This window comes from Capsicum annuum, chromosome 3 (assembly GCF_002878395.1).
Source record: "Capsicum annuum cultivar UCD-10X-F1 chromosome 3, UCD10Xv1.1, whole genome shotgun sequence".
NCBI lineage: Eukaryota > Viridiplantae > Streptophyta > Magnoliopsida > Solanales > Solanaceae > Capsicum > Capsicum annuum.
Window position 1 is genome coordinate 53,344,776 of NC_061113.1, and position 16,231 is coordinate 53,361,006.

Consider the following 16,231-nt stretch of genomic DNA (forward strand, 5'->3'; position numbering starts at 1 on the left):
ATAAATATTAAATTAGGAGATAAAGAAAGAATAATGGAATTGAAAGAAGAAATTTAAGTCACGTAATTCTTTAGTTAACTTACAAGTAAGAAGAAGGAAGAAATGAAACTTTTTCTCTTCACATTAGGGAAATCTCAATTGAGGAGAAGAGTTGCAAAATAAACATTTTGACTTCAAAAGCTGTAAATGCTTATGGTTACAATTAGGAACATGAAACGATGGAATAATAATAAATGGTGGTTATTGTTGTATTTACTCATGTAGCAGTTACATTGAACATAGGCAGTAACATAAAAAAATGAAGACGAAAAGAAGATAAATTGAATATATTTGTATTAGAATGAGAGAAATATTTTTAAAAATTGAGAAAAAAGATAAATATGAATGAAGTCATAGAGAGGTGACACATCACCTTATCTATGACCTTCTTTTATATTATATATATTTTGTTAATTTATTTAAAATTATTGATTTCTTAGAAATAATTTTTAAAGTATGAAAAATGTGTTAGTTATTTATACTCTTCGTATCCATTCAATACAATTACGTTGCGTGAACAAAAATGAAGCTTATTGTATAAGCGAATACAAGATTTAAATTTACATTTATTTTGTAATTTTTTGTATACAATTTATAACCCACGCTAAAAATATTGTAATTTTATATGAATTGGATATCAACAAATCAACAAATCCTTTCCGGCATATACGTGAGGGGGAGAAATCACCACGTGAAATTGGGTCCTTAGGTGTCGGTTGATGAGGGCAATTGTTAATTGGGACCTGCCTATTCAAATTGAAAAACCTCATTTTCTTTTTCCACCTAAATTATAGGTGAGTGTCATGAATGTGAACAAATGGACAAGCTGGGCTAGAATTTGAACTCACGGATTTTGAATTTTCGAACATATTATTTATTAAATATTAAATAATATATGTATAAGATTGAATTAAAAAGCAAAATTGCAATTTCTATCTGTAATTGTGTAGACAAAGACATGTTTATGACCAGCTAGCTCATGGCTCATCATGTGCTTTACGCCACCTATAAACTTTGGCTGAGAAAAAAGTGGTTCGGTTGTCCAACAATACTTATTCACTGTATAATTGTTAAATTTTGATACACAGATTAAGAAAAAAAATATTAAATACATAAATTTAACATAACTTTTCATTTTTATCCCAAAAAAAAAAAAACTGACTTTGGTAATACCTTTTCAAAAGTTATTGATTGTCAAATCATAAGGGTAAATTTAGAAAAAAAATTCAACGATTCAATTATTTTGAAACATCAATAAATACCTCAATAATTCACTTATTCCGAAACGGATGGAGTATTGATTTAATATACATATTAAGAAATAATAAAAATAATTCTACTAATCACCCTTTAAATTTAATATCTTAAAAGATACATTGAGTGATAAATATTTTTTAATAGGAAGGCTAAAATCGGTATAAAAGGATAAATTATCCGTTGATTTTTTAAATTAGACAAGTATTATTGGACATCTGATTTTAGTATAGAGGTGTATTGGACAAGTATTATTGGACAAAGCAGTAAACATTGGTTTCCCTTTTAAGTATTACGCATTTAATTTAATATGAAAATCAATTCAGTTAAAAACTTCTAACAACAGCAAGCTAATTATGTTGAACAATGGACAAATAACTAACTGTAATCTAAGTTGAACAAATAATAAATTAAGCAGTAAATAATAAAAAATAAGATGAATAAATAAATTCTTTTTGATTCTGCATCTTCACGTGACTTAATAGGAGAGAAAGATTCAGTTTATAAGGAATGATTAAAACTATTTCTCTTTCTAACTTTCGAATAAATTTAGAAAGTTTTCTTTTCGACATCACATTATTATTCAAAGAAAATTTGATAGTTAAAAATAACTTTTGATTATCTTAGAAAAAAAAAAAGATAAGTCTTTTTTTTTTTTTTAAGTGAATCATCAACGATTTCAATGATTTATATTCAATGATTTACAATAGATAAATACACCAAACAACAAATCCAATTTTGTTTATGAATTATGAGATAGATAAAAAAAAAAATTAATGTCAGATAAGGTTTGAATTCTTATTCTTTTGTTTTTTTTCATCTGATTGATAAAATACAAAGAATGGGGAGGTGTTCGTATCTATCAATTTGATCAAATAGTAGCAGTTTGTTCAGCCAAGTTACTTATATTTTAATTTCATCTAGCTCTCTGCTAGCTTCAGATAAAGGTAGATCTAGTAGAAATCATATCACACCAACTTTATAACAGAGCATGTATACGATAGAGTAAAGAATTAGCAAGGGCGCTAGCTAATTGCCTAGGAATCTAATTATTTTCTGGCCCATAGTTTTATGGTAATCATTTGTCAAAATCAGTGGATGTATCCATCTTGCAGCTACTACCTAAAGAATCAAATGGCTACTTAATTTAAAACACTAAACGTTAAATACCATCCCCCCCCCCCACCACCACCACAGATTATCAGTTCAACTTCATGTTTATTAAGGATTTTGCAACATACAGTACCTAATAAATAAGTACTATTTTTACTTAAATTTTTATTAATTTGCAAACTACGGCCGCTCGCAGGTGTGTATATATATATATATATATATATTGCCACTAGTTAGTATTTCAGGTTAAAAATTGTTTATAATTTGTAAAAGCATTTGCGTACACTATACACCATATCAGTATATCTTTTGGTGATAAAATGTAGAGCAACAAACAAAAAATTACTACTGGCTCTGTTTGATATAATTTGGCTCAGTTGGTTTGATATGTTCTTTAAGAAAAATAATAATTAAGGTATATTTTACTAAATTAATTTTATTAATAATATTTTAAAATTTTAAATTTAATTAATATTTTTATTTTATTTAATACTACTGCTAGTATGGAAAAAATATTTCCTCCGCTTAAAAAAAATAATCTATTTTTTTTAATTTGTTTTTAAATGAATGGTCTTTTTCCTTTTCTGACAATACTTTAATTTTAACTTTTCACATGACATGTTTAAAACCACAAGAATAAAGATCATTTTGATATATTTGATATATATTTAATTCAGAACAATAAATTTATTTTCTTATTTTCTTAAACCCCGATCGAGTCAAACTAGGTCATTCTTTTTTAAAAAGAGGGAGTAATAAATTAAAATTATCTTAATTTACTAAAAATAAAATAAAATTAACATATATATTTTAATAAGAAAAGAATAGAGAGTAGCAAAATAATATTATTTTAATGGCTCCTTATCCTTATTTTGTTTATCTTTCTATCACTTCTATCTCTAGCTTTTTTTTGAAAAAAATTGGCTATTAAGTCTATTCAAATTTTCAATTAGTGAAATGACCTGTCTTTTTCAAGTTTTCAATTAGTAAAATGACCTACTCCTATTTTCTTATTTGTCGGATTGATAATCGATCTGTCTATATATAAGTCGGATCGATAATCAATCTGTCGGATTGATAATCGATCTGTCGGATTGATAATCGATCTGTCTATATATCTGTCAGACAGATAATAAATCTATCTCAAAAATGGGTCATCTCCCTAAATAAAAAAAACTTATGGTCCATTTAAAAAATTGACTTAAAAGGTCTATTTAACACAGAGTCCCCCTTTTTTTCTCTTTCTTTTTTTTTCCTTTTTCATTTTTTAATCTATTTTTTTTTCATATTTTTTTTTATCTCTATTCTATTTCTAACTTCTATTTCTCTTTTTAAAAATTTTCTTTTTTATTTTTGCTATTTCTAGTTTCTATTTCTTTTTCTTTTTCATTTTTTCATTTTTTTCATTTTTGCTCTTTTTTTTCCTTTTCATTTTTCTTCTTTTCTTCTTTTCTTTTTTTTGTTTTTTTAAATTTTTTTTTTTTATTTCTTTCTTTTCTCTTTATTTGTTACTTTTCTATTTCTTTTTTTTTTTCCTTTTTTAACTTTTTGATTCTTTTTTATATTTTTAAAAAATATGGCTACGTCTAGCACAAATCATCGATGATAAAACAGAAATCACAATCGCTTATTGTCTTTGTATGCGCACCATCATAAATGTATTCGTTGATACAATTGTATTTATATTTTATAGTAGTTCATATTTTTTTTGAATTCACACTTGTATTTATACGTATTTTATAATTTTCACTTGCATTTGTACTTTATAGTTCGCATGATCGTTTATAAATAATACATTCGCACTTGTATTTTAAAGAATTATTTTGTCTTTGTATTTTATAGTTGAATGCGTATTCTATTTGTATTTTGTGATTCTATTTTATTTGTATTTGTATTCTATTTTCATTAGTATACTTGTATTTTTTTAAAAAATATTTTGTATTTGTATTTCAAGTTAAACATAGTATTTGTGACTTCATTTATTTGTATTTGAGTTTGTAGTTGACTGCATCATTTGTACTTTTAAACAAGTGAAAAAAAATTATTAATTTTCTTTCTATGAATACTGGTATTTATATTTATTGATATGAATTATTTTATATTAATACAAATTGAACAGTACAAATGATAAACTATACAAACACAGATGTTACATTTATATACTAAATGATATATGTTTATAACTAGAATCATACGTATATAAATGATACTCGTTTATATACAAATAATGATAAATTTGACATACAAATAATAATGATATATTTGTATTAAATGATACATTGCATATTTATATATCTAAGAGAAAAGACATAGAAACACCACTAAAGCCATCCCAAATTTTAAAAAGACACTTTAAATTTGTGATGATCCAACTACCCCCTTATTCTTCTTTAAAGTGAAATAAATAACACATTTTAATTCTACGTGGCATAGAGAGTGTATAACACTCACCTAAATAGAGCAGAAAGTAAAAATATAAATAAAAATTATTTTTATTGTCTCTTTTATTAATATAATATTTTAATTCTTTAACTTTTCTTTTTTTAATCTTTTTCTACTCTCCTCCCCTCTGCAGATGGTCGAAAAATAATTTTCGATAATTTTATTTATTGGATCTAAATTGATCTTTTAATATTAGGAGATTTAGTGAGATGAAGGAAAGAAAAAAAAAAAGAAAGTCAGCTATGATTGTCGAAGAAATTAAACTCCGATAATTAAATCATGAATTTTTTATGACTGACACTATTTTCAATCCAAAATGGTAGTGAAGAAAAGAACAAAAAAGAATTAAAAAAAAAATAAGAGAAGCCATAAATTCGAAATTGCTATCACCTTTTTTTCAATCATTTGCTCTGATCACACCCTCTTGCTAGCCAACTTCTCCGGCAAAAAAGAAGGAAAATGTTAAAGAGAGAGAGAGAGAATTAAATTAGTACAAATACTAATCAAAACAAAAAATAAATACTAATCAAAACAAAAAAAAAAGCATAACAAAAATGATAAAAGAAAAAAAGTAGTAGACTAATTGACGAAGGGGAGAATGTTGTTAAGAAGGGGGAGATGTGCAAATAGTTTTTGGGGCGTGGAGGCGGAGCTGTCAAGGATGGTGCTGGGTTTATTTTATATTTTGTCACTTTTTTTAAAAAAAAATTTAACACATTTGTGAGCATGCTTTATATTCAATAATTTTAAAGAGGGCTACTCGTTTACGGATGTCAAAGATGTACTTTTAAATAAGAATAAGGGGTAATAGGACCCCAACAAACTTAAAGTGTGAAACGACTTGAAAATTTTGATCAAATATGTGAAATTTGTGATTTTGTGTGATTTGACTGTTTTACCCCTCCCTATAATTGCATTATGGTATTTTTGAGATTTGGGGGGTGTTTGGCATGATCTTCGATGCATTTTGGTACCATTTTGGTGAGCCTTATTTTGGACTTATATGGATATTTTTTGATCCATCCGATGAATGAATGAATGGACTGCGTCATCAGCTCCGGAATATCAATTTTATGTTGGGTAGACCTTTGATTTAGTTTTCGACACACCCGAACTCATTTCGACCTACTGGTCGAAAAGTTGGAAAATTAAAATATGAGTGTGGGATCCACATTTGGTTGAAACGACATCAAATGGATAATCTGACTTCACAGCAGATCTAGAACGTCAGTTTTTGGATGGTAACATATTCGGTGTGATTTTGCAGCTTTTAAATCTCATTTCGATCCTTGATTTGAAAAATTATGATTTCGAATTTTAGAGGTCAACTTTGTGAAAATGATATTTTTTCAAAAATCTGACTTTACCAACGCGTTTGAAACGCCGAATTTAGTGTGGTTACATAGTTTGTTTGCATATATCGGACTTCGAATGAATCTCGAACACCCCATCGAAGTTCGGATTGGACTTAAAATAAAAAATAGATTTTTATCTATAGATGGTACAGAAAAATCTGCACTATTTAATAGCAATTTTTGGGTCCATTTTGCTCATTTTTTATCTTGACTCTTGAGAGTTACCCCTAAAATAGTGTGGGAGCTTAAAGTGAATCTTGTGGAGCCTGGATAGCTAGATTAACATCTAATTCTTGATTCTACTACGGATTTAAGGTAAGAATTCACTCTTATTTTATTGATTTCTTGATTAATTTTTCAAAACCCCAAAAATAGTAGGACTTGACTTTAAATTCAAATTTCACTCCTTTTTATTTGAATAATATTTTTATCTTATAATTATTAGTTTTTCATCAATTTAATCTTCAAAACAACTTTGATTCTTGATTTTAACTCGAATTTTAAAGATTTTTTCGGTAAAGTTTAAAAATAGTTTTTCTTCAATTTGAACCTTGTTTTTGACTCGATTTGACTTGGGTTTTCACCTGTAAGTTTCTAAAAATGTGGAAAATGCATTTTTGAAGGAAAGTTATGATTTTGCCCTTCATTTTTGAAAAATCAATTTCGGGGGGTCATTGTGACCCCAAACTAAAAGTAGTCAATATGGATGTCGTTGATTTTATTTTTACGTGTAGATTCCATATTTTATGAAGTTCAGAATCGTTCGTCAAAATTAATATTACGGGTTCAAAGTGTAGCGAACCGATTTTAACTGTTGAAGTAGGTTATTGTCGCACCCCATTTTCCTCGTGGAAAGTGGGATTCGACGTGACCACTCTTTTTTGGATTGTTTGAAGGTAGAGTGTGAAGAGTCGCCACCTAACGAATTAAGGTGCGTTAGGGCACCGGTCTAGGCCAACTACAAACCTATTTTGTTGTTTTAGTCTTAGTTCACCAGAGTTTGGGTAAGGGTTCAAATTATCTCAATAGGAAGGTGTTAGACACCTTTCGAGGTCCACAAAGGTAGTTCCCCATCCGAATTCGTACTTTACGAGGGGATTCTATGTGATCAAATAAAGTCTCTTATTTTATTATTAACTTAAATGTTGGCTAAGTGATAAAATAATTAATTAGCAACGCATGTTATTTTATTATTTTTTAATTATCAATTATCGAAGTGATAAAATAAAAACACATAAATAAGACAAGTGAGGAGAAAGAAATGACATAATTTATAACAAAAGGAATTGCTTCTATAATAAATTAACTACCCCAGGTAAATAAAAGAATAAAAAGAAATCGTCCAAATCGAACAAAGAAATATTTTGATTTTATTCGGATCAGAACCCCAACTTGTTTAATCATCGTTCGACCCACCGGCCGACTCTTAGAGAAGTAGCAATGTCATTAGTCTTACCATCAATTTTTTTATTGGGATCATCACTTCCGAAAGACTACCCGTCTCACCCTACCTAGGCCGGATTTCAAGTCTAAGGGAGCTCTATGACAAGGATAAAACTAACGTTTTTAGTAATATATAACGTCCCACCTATCGTTCAAGAGGAATTGGACTTTGCTATTTTGAATTTGCATTCTAGACGAAAAGAAAGCTATGTTGCCTAGAACTCGAAACGCGTAACAAGTAGGACGTCACGTAGCACATAATTCTCCCAAGTTAGCCTCTTGATTAATTAACGTTAATTAATGTGATTAACATACAGAGACAAATAATTATTTATTTTGTGTCATAGACCTATAGGCATGATATCTAAGTGTTCAACAACTGATTTAATATGACAAAAATAACTGTGACTCGTGTGTTTAACAAAGTGTTATTAAGTGTTAACAAAAAGGTGTCAAAAGTATGGTAAATATGTGAACTAAGTGCTATAAACTAAAAAAATTAACAAAAATATTAAAATGCATTAACATGTCTTGTGAACACAATGATGTACTTAACCTAGTGTTTAATATGTTGAAAGTGCTCAAAAATCTATATTTTAATATACTGACAATTGTGTTAATGCAGGAATATAATGCAATAACATGCTAAAATGCCAAACACTTAATGTTTTAACATGGTAAAATATGTTAACAGTGCAAGAATTTAATGTTAACATGTTTAAATTAACACTAACATGCTGAAAGTTAATGTTTATCATACGAGAAGTTATTATTCATGCCTGAAATTCAATTAAACATGTTGGAATTGTATTCTTAATATGGGAACATACTAAACAAAATGCAGACATGCTGAAAAGTGTTTCATCATGCTGGGAGTATTATTAAACATTCTGAAAATTACATTAAATATGCTAGAAATCATGGTTAATGCACCGAATTTCACGCTAACAAACTGAAAGTAGTTCTGAAATGTTGAAACTTTATTTAATCCTAATGTTTGACCATATTAACATGCCAACGTTTATTTTAATGTGCAGAAATCAAATACTAACATGTTCTAATAATGTTAACATGCTGAAATTAATTTAAAATTGCTGAAAATTAATCTAAACATGATGGAAATTAATCTAAGTTGCTGAAAATTGATTTAGAAATGTAGAAACTTGATTTAAACGTGCTGAAAATATTAAATACGTTGTTCAATATGCTGAAAAATGCTCAAGTAAGCAGAAAAGTGTTTAACGTAGTAACTTGCATGTTAAGATGCGAAAATGCTCGAATTAATTGTTAATCGCGTAGGAAAGTATTACCATGACTATAGTCAACTTTAATATACTAACATGCTGAAAAATATTTAGGCGTGCCTAATTCTAACATTCAGCATGCAAACAAATATATTAATATACAAGAATTTATTAGGTGACATAATAAAATGCTTGAATTTGGATTAACATGTAACGACATGCTTGATGTATTAATGTATGGACATGCTAAATATGTTAATTCTTAATGTCAATTTAAGAGCCTCAGAGTAAAATTTTCAAGCAAATTTGGTAAATCGTAGATTGAGCGTCTAAATGATGCGTATGTTAATAGATCCTAAGATTATGTGCCTAAATGATTCACGTATGCATAAAACCTATGCCGCGCCTATCTATACTATTAATAGAGCATGTAGATCCCCGCTCTCCGAGCAGCCCCCAATAATTATTATTACAATAATAATAATGTTTATACAGAGTTATTACAACACCATGAATCAAAAGTAAATAAATGAACAAAGAAAAAGGTGTAGCTCTCCCCCACGAACTTTTCGACGACTCTTCAAATACCCGAGACTGTCTATTTATACCTGTGAGACAATATGTAATAGCAATACAAACGGAAATATAACATGATATAGACATAGCAAGAAAACACTGAATGATTCCTATAAGCATGTTTACCATCATCATTATATAAGGTATATAAAATAAAATTACGTCGATAGGGAACTAACCGGTTGATGATAACAAATAATAATAATAACACTTTTAGTAAAGAGAAAGTGTGTGTTGTGTGATGTAACTTGTTCCAAATAATAGAAGGAGGGTTGTTTATATAGTTGTGAAAAAATCAGTCAGCCCAAGCACAAAAGGAAACAAAAACTTGATGTATTCAATCAATGAAGTCCTTTCCTTAAATATCCAAATCACTATTATATTCGTCAACTAAATTAATCAGCCCACGCATAAAAAGGAAAAAAGAATATTTTATCAATCAACAATGAAAGGAAAAATATTTTAGAGTTAGTTAATCAATCACGAAGAGAAGATTGTCTTAATTATCATAAATCAGTGAGCAAAAAAAATATGTAGAAAATCTATCCATATTTAAATATGTGGGAAAATCAGCTGGATAAACGAGCACTTACCATAATTAACAGATTGTCACCAGAACAGATTTCACAAAAACCAAGCAATTAGTCCATAGTTAACAGATTTTCATCCAAACAGATAGTCCAATTTCACAAAAATCAAGCAATTAATCTCAAAGCAACTTACCAAAAGAAAAAGATTTACCATGTACGGGCACGGGTTGATGTAATTACGCACAAACTCAAATCCCAACTGTAAAAAATAATCTTCTAGTGGATCAAGACGAAATTCAAAATCCAAGCTTGTCAAGACGATCTTAGCATAAAAGCGATTTTGAAAATCAGTTTCAAATTAAACACGGAAACCAAATCACCATATCAGGGTCACCCACGGAAAACTAAAAATGCAGCTTAAATTCAACATACTAAAAGCGAAAAGGAAAGCAAGGTCTAGGGGGTTTTGTATAGCCACACAAGGACACAAATAAGCACGTAATTAAGGCATTGAATCAGAATTCGGACTCAAACATCACGAATTTCACATTAAAATGAAATAAGAACAACTTTCAGTCGAGGGATGCAAACCTGAGAACCATTACAAAATTTACACCTCTTTTTCTTGTCAAATTTGGCTGGAATAGTCGGATCGCTAGTCGGAGTTCGTGGGTGGGCGAAGGCGCGCATGGAGGTGAGATTCCAGCGGCTGGCAGAAGGGTTGAATTACGGCAGCGATGGTGGCTTCGTCGAAGGGATCCCTCGAAGGGAAGCGACGCGTGGATTGTTTCACCAGCGGTTGCTAGCGGATCTGGGGGCGGCCGGAGGCAGCGATGGTGTTGGCGTTTTGAGGGGCTTCACCGGCTTACTTTGCCGGTTGCATGGCTTCGACAGGGAGGCGAGGGAAAGACGGCGGCGGAGGTGGTTGTTTTGTTGATGGCTCATGGTGGATCTGGGGTTTGTACATCGACGGGGGGTTCGCCGGTGAAAAAGGACAAGGGGAGAGAGGAGGAAGGGGAGTGGTGGAGCGGCGGCAGCCGTCCATCTGAGTAGGAAGATGATGGAGGGGCCGCAGCACCGCCATTGATGGTGAAGAGGTCTGAGAGAGAGAGAGAGGTAGATGGTGAGTGAATGAGATTTGGGTTAGGGTTTTTGATGTCTTAATAGGAAAGAAATAGATCATTTAATCTCAGCCTTCAGATTAGTTTTTATCGACGGCTGATATTTAAAGGTTTGATCAAAATTATAATTTAGAAATGAGTCACCAAATTGGCTATATTTGTAATGAAAATGACTAAAATTATAATGACTTAGAGTTAAAATTGAGGCTAAAAGATAAACAAATTAGGCAAAGGTTTCAATTTAGGCTGTTATTTAAAATATGGCTGGGATGATAAATAAATAAAAATAACAATAACAATAATAATAAATAATAATAATTAATAATAATAATAATAATATTAATAATAATAAATAATATTTATAATAACAATAATAATAAATACTAATGGAAAATCGGATAATGTATTTGCAAAAATATGAGTATGCACAGTTACGAATAGTTTAATAAAACTATACTTGAGTTTTAAAATTATACTAAAATAAATAAAAAATAATTTGTATATTTTCTAAAATTATTAATGTGACACGTCAAAAATCTGTTTTATGTAAGAAAAATGTGTAAAAAAATTTACTAACATTTAAAATTAGTAATTTTAGCTAAAATAACAGCCTAAAAGGAATCTCGAGAGGTCAAAATTGGGTGTCAACAGATGCCCCTTCGTTGTTTGAGAATGATAAAAGAATTGTCAAGCAACGAAAGTTGACGTAGTAGTCAATTTTGTCCGACCGAGAAAGATTTGTTGGAATTAAAGCAACAGGAGGTGGTTGAAAATAGTGTGGCCTAGACTTCGGTTTCAAGTCGCCTATATATCTCTGGTTTTATGAGAATCAGGCCATTTATAGTTCTAGATTTAGAAACGAACAATATTCTTGAAGATTGTTAATAAAAAAAAATAGGGGCATCAACAACGGTATCGCAGGTCAGTGAGACGGTAATGAATAGGATTTGAGAGTGATGACATATGGAGAAGTTTGAAAATATTAAGGTACGTGAGATGATGGATGAATAGATGGGGTAATATTCCAAAAACAAAAACGAACATTGTCCCTGTTTGTTATTCCTTCTCTATTTCCTACGTCTTTACATCGCACTAAATAACAAAGGTTAGACATGTAAGAAATAAACAATTGGTAAACGTAATGTAAATGCGAAACTTAAGAAAGTATATCTGTTGCATCATGGAATCGTGTGATTAGTTGCTTGGCTTCTCCTCGTGGGATCAATTTTTGGCTTCTTGGTGTACTGTGGAATCGTGTGATCAGCTACTTGGCTTCTCATCGTGCGATCATCTTTTGGGCTTCTCGATGCATTGTAGAATCGTGTGATCAACTACTTGACTTCTCATCGTGCAATCAGTTTTTGGGCTTCTCGATACATTGTGGAATCGTGTGATCAGCTACTTGGCTTCTCATCGTGCGATCAGATTTTAGGCGTCTCGATGCATTGTGGACATGATCAGCTACTTGGCTTCTCATCATGCGATCAACTTTTGGGCTTCTCGATGCATTATGGAATCGTATGATCAGCTACTTGGCTTCTCATCGTGCGATCAATGTTTGGGCTTCTCGATGCATTATGGAATCTTATGATCAGCTACTTAGCCTCTCATCGTGCGATCAATGTTTGGGCTTCTTGATGCATTGTGGAATCATGTGATCAACTACTTGGCTTCTCATTATGCGATCATCTTTTGGGCTTCTCGATGCATTGTGGAATCGTGTGATCAGCTACTTGGCTTCTCATTATGCGATCAGCTTTTGGGCTTCTCTATGCATTGTGGAATCGTATGATCAGCTACTTGGCTTCTCATCGTGGGATTGTGATCTGTACCTACCATTTTTACCTTGACTCGGCAGAAATGATTAGTGTGAATATATGTACGTGTATAGAAAATCAACCATTGTAGCAAACGACCATAATGGTAATGATAATAGAAGATAAAAAGCGTATTTGTCATGTTGTTGAATCAACTGTGAGGCTTCTCATCATGATATTGGGTTGTCTATTGTGTCCCTCGTGATCGAGTGATTTGTACCTGTTAATCCTGCTATTTTTAAACTCAACTAGATAAAAATGGTTAGCATGGATATATGTGTATGTATAGAATATTGAACAACGTAGCAAAAACAACCATAACAATAATGATAAGAAGAGATAAGAAAGCGTGTCTATTATACTTTTAGATTAGTTGTTGGGTCTTCTCGTCATGAGGGCCTCTCGTGATGGAGTGACTGTTGTCATCTGTACTTGTTAATCTTGTGCTCAAAGACAAGTCCGCAGTAAAAAAGAAACGTGGATTTGTACCATGCTCGAGTCGACTCCTTGGTCGTTGTTTTCTACTCCATGAACCGTTGGAATTTGTACTCCATCGTGATGAAATTTTTGAGGAATTCTAAATTTTTTTTACCTAAGTTTAGAATATAAAGTGCCTTTTCGCACATCATACTGAATGAATATATTATTTACTCGTGAAATTTTGTAGGAAATCTTAAAAATTTTTGCCCCAATTTAGATTGACAAGGCGTCTTTTGCACGTCATTGTGAATGAATATATTGTTTACACGTGATATTTTTTGAGTTTTTTCTTGAAACCTCAAAAATTCTGCCCCAGTTTTTGTTTTCAAAGTCTTATATTCCTGTACCACCCAAAGAAAACATTAGTCCAAGAGAAATGGTTGTCCTACATTTGAATATCGTAACCTCAATTGTAATCCACCTTTATATGCTCAAGAGTTAGGCCGATTAGCCGACGATTTGTAAGAGTTTGAAAGAGAGGGAAAAGAAAATGTTTTATTAGATTAAAACTGACCCAGAGTGAACTGCCTACGTATCCAAATGGAATTCAGGTCGAATGTAGTTCATGAGTACAAAGAAATGTAGAGAAAACAAGAAAATATTTCTAGCCATATGGCGGGTAAAATAGTAACGTGAAACAGGAACGTCAATTCATGTGATGCATTTTATGTTTCTTTCGAGAACGTCTTGGATCTTGTTGGACAGAGTAGGATTGGATATGATGAGCCCTGTTTCGAGGACCAAAAATAGCGTGGGTCTCATTATTTTGGTAACCTTATGTTGGAGGTATGAAGGGTGATGAATCCTCTTTCTCTTCCTTGGGTGGATTCTTCGTTTCATATTCTAATTTCTTTCCAATAGAAATTAGACTCTTAAAGCTGTGATTGACCAGGAAGAACATTTTCTGGAAGTATATTTCATCTAGTGTCTTGAGAAAAATTTGAACCAATTCCTCTTCAGGTACATAAGGATGCATTTTGGAAGCCTCTAACCTCTATCAATGGCATATTCCTCAAAAGATTCATGGGCCGCTCTCTTCATCTCAAGCAATTCCCGCATTGTTGGACCAACATTGATGTTGGACTTATATTTCCCCATAAAATCTTGAGCCAATTCTTCCCAGTTTTGCCATTTATTGAAGTCTTGTTGGGCGAAGCATATGAGTGTCATTCCTGACAAACTTTGAATAAACAATCTCATAAGAAGAGGCTTATTGTGCCCTATGCCAATTAGTCTACCACAATAGCCCTTCAGATTTTTAATCGGATCTCCATGCCCATCGAATGTGTTGACCTTGGAAACTTTGTATCCTAGAGGTAAATCAATCCACAAATGTATGCATAATTTCTCATACCTCAAGTCGTAGATACCCCTAGAACGCAATTCCTCATTTAACCTTTTCTCTAGGTCACGAAGCCTTTGCCAACGTTTATCTAAATTGATCCTTTCACTTTTAGAAGTATCACGTGTAAAAGAAAATTGTTGAGAAGGTGTGTGGGTAAGGCGAGAACGAGGACAAGGAGGCGTAGTGTTTTGCCTTGGGCGATGAGAAAGAGGATTGAAAACTTTTAGGATATTGAGCATATTTTTCATGTTGCAGATTGTCACTTGAGTTCAATTTTCAAAGGCTAGACAACCCTTAAATAAAATAAGCAAGAGAAACAACAATTATCACAAAATGCATAAGTTTAAAACGTAATAAATATAAATAAAAGGCATTCTAAGATGAATACTAAGCCTTAATAAACATTCTAGGCGTACAGATTTGAGCTCGTAACGCACGAAATATAATAATGACAGAACATAATGGTAATTTGCAATTGTGAATGTAAAGAAGATAAGCAAGATAGGAAATGAGTAAGGTCGACTTTCATTGAACATCAAATTTGTTGATTCATACATCACATTGTTGATTCATCCAACTTCGTATAGAAAAGAACAAAATGGGAAAAAATAACACTTTATTATGATAAGACCGAACTCATAAATGAGCGCCTACGTATCCCTCATATAGGAGAATCAGGTCAACCATAGTTCACATTACATAAGAAAGGAAGACATAAAAAGAAAACTATAGAATGTAAAACTTGAAGGAATTTCTAACATTGAGAGTCTGGAGTGGAGATCAACATGATATCCTCGACACCAATGTAGGACCCTTGCAAGTCAAGCCTAGTAAATCAATCATCATGATTTGGCTTTATTACACTTATCACTTTGTCATCAATCAGCGATTGAATTTTGTCTTTCAAAGTTTTACACTCTTCTATGGCGTGTCCTTTCATCCCTGAATGATAATCAAGATTTTTAGAACGATCAAGCTATGGTGCACATGTGTTCATGACAATACAGGTATAAGAGTGATGTAGCCAGCCATCCTTAGTCTCTCATAAAGTTAAGCTATGGGCTCAATCAAAGGAATGTACTATCTTGGAAAATTTTTTTGAAGCTTACGTTGAGATTTGGTGGATTTGTTAGATTATTGATTTGTGAGAGGACTTGGGTAAAAAACTGGAATATAGTTTGATGTTGGAGCAACAAATAAAAGTGGGTACCAAACAGTCTGTGAAAGAGGTTTTGTGAAGGAATGAGGATGATAGGCTTGGACATAATTAGAGGTTGGGATGATTTCTGGAGCTGGGTACCATATCAGTTGAGGTTGAGGTGCGCTTACTTCAGGCTTTGAAGGTTTGAATATCTCATCGATGATCGTCTTTCCCTTATTCTTAGATTGTGGCTTAACCAAATTTGCCTCAGCTATGAACTTCCTTTTTAGCTTATTGTCGAACAGCCTAATAAAGTCAGTTGTCAAATGAT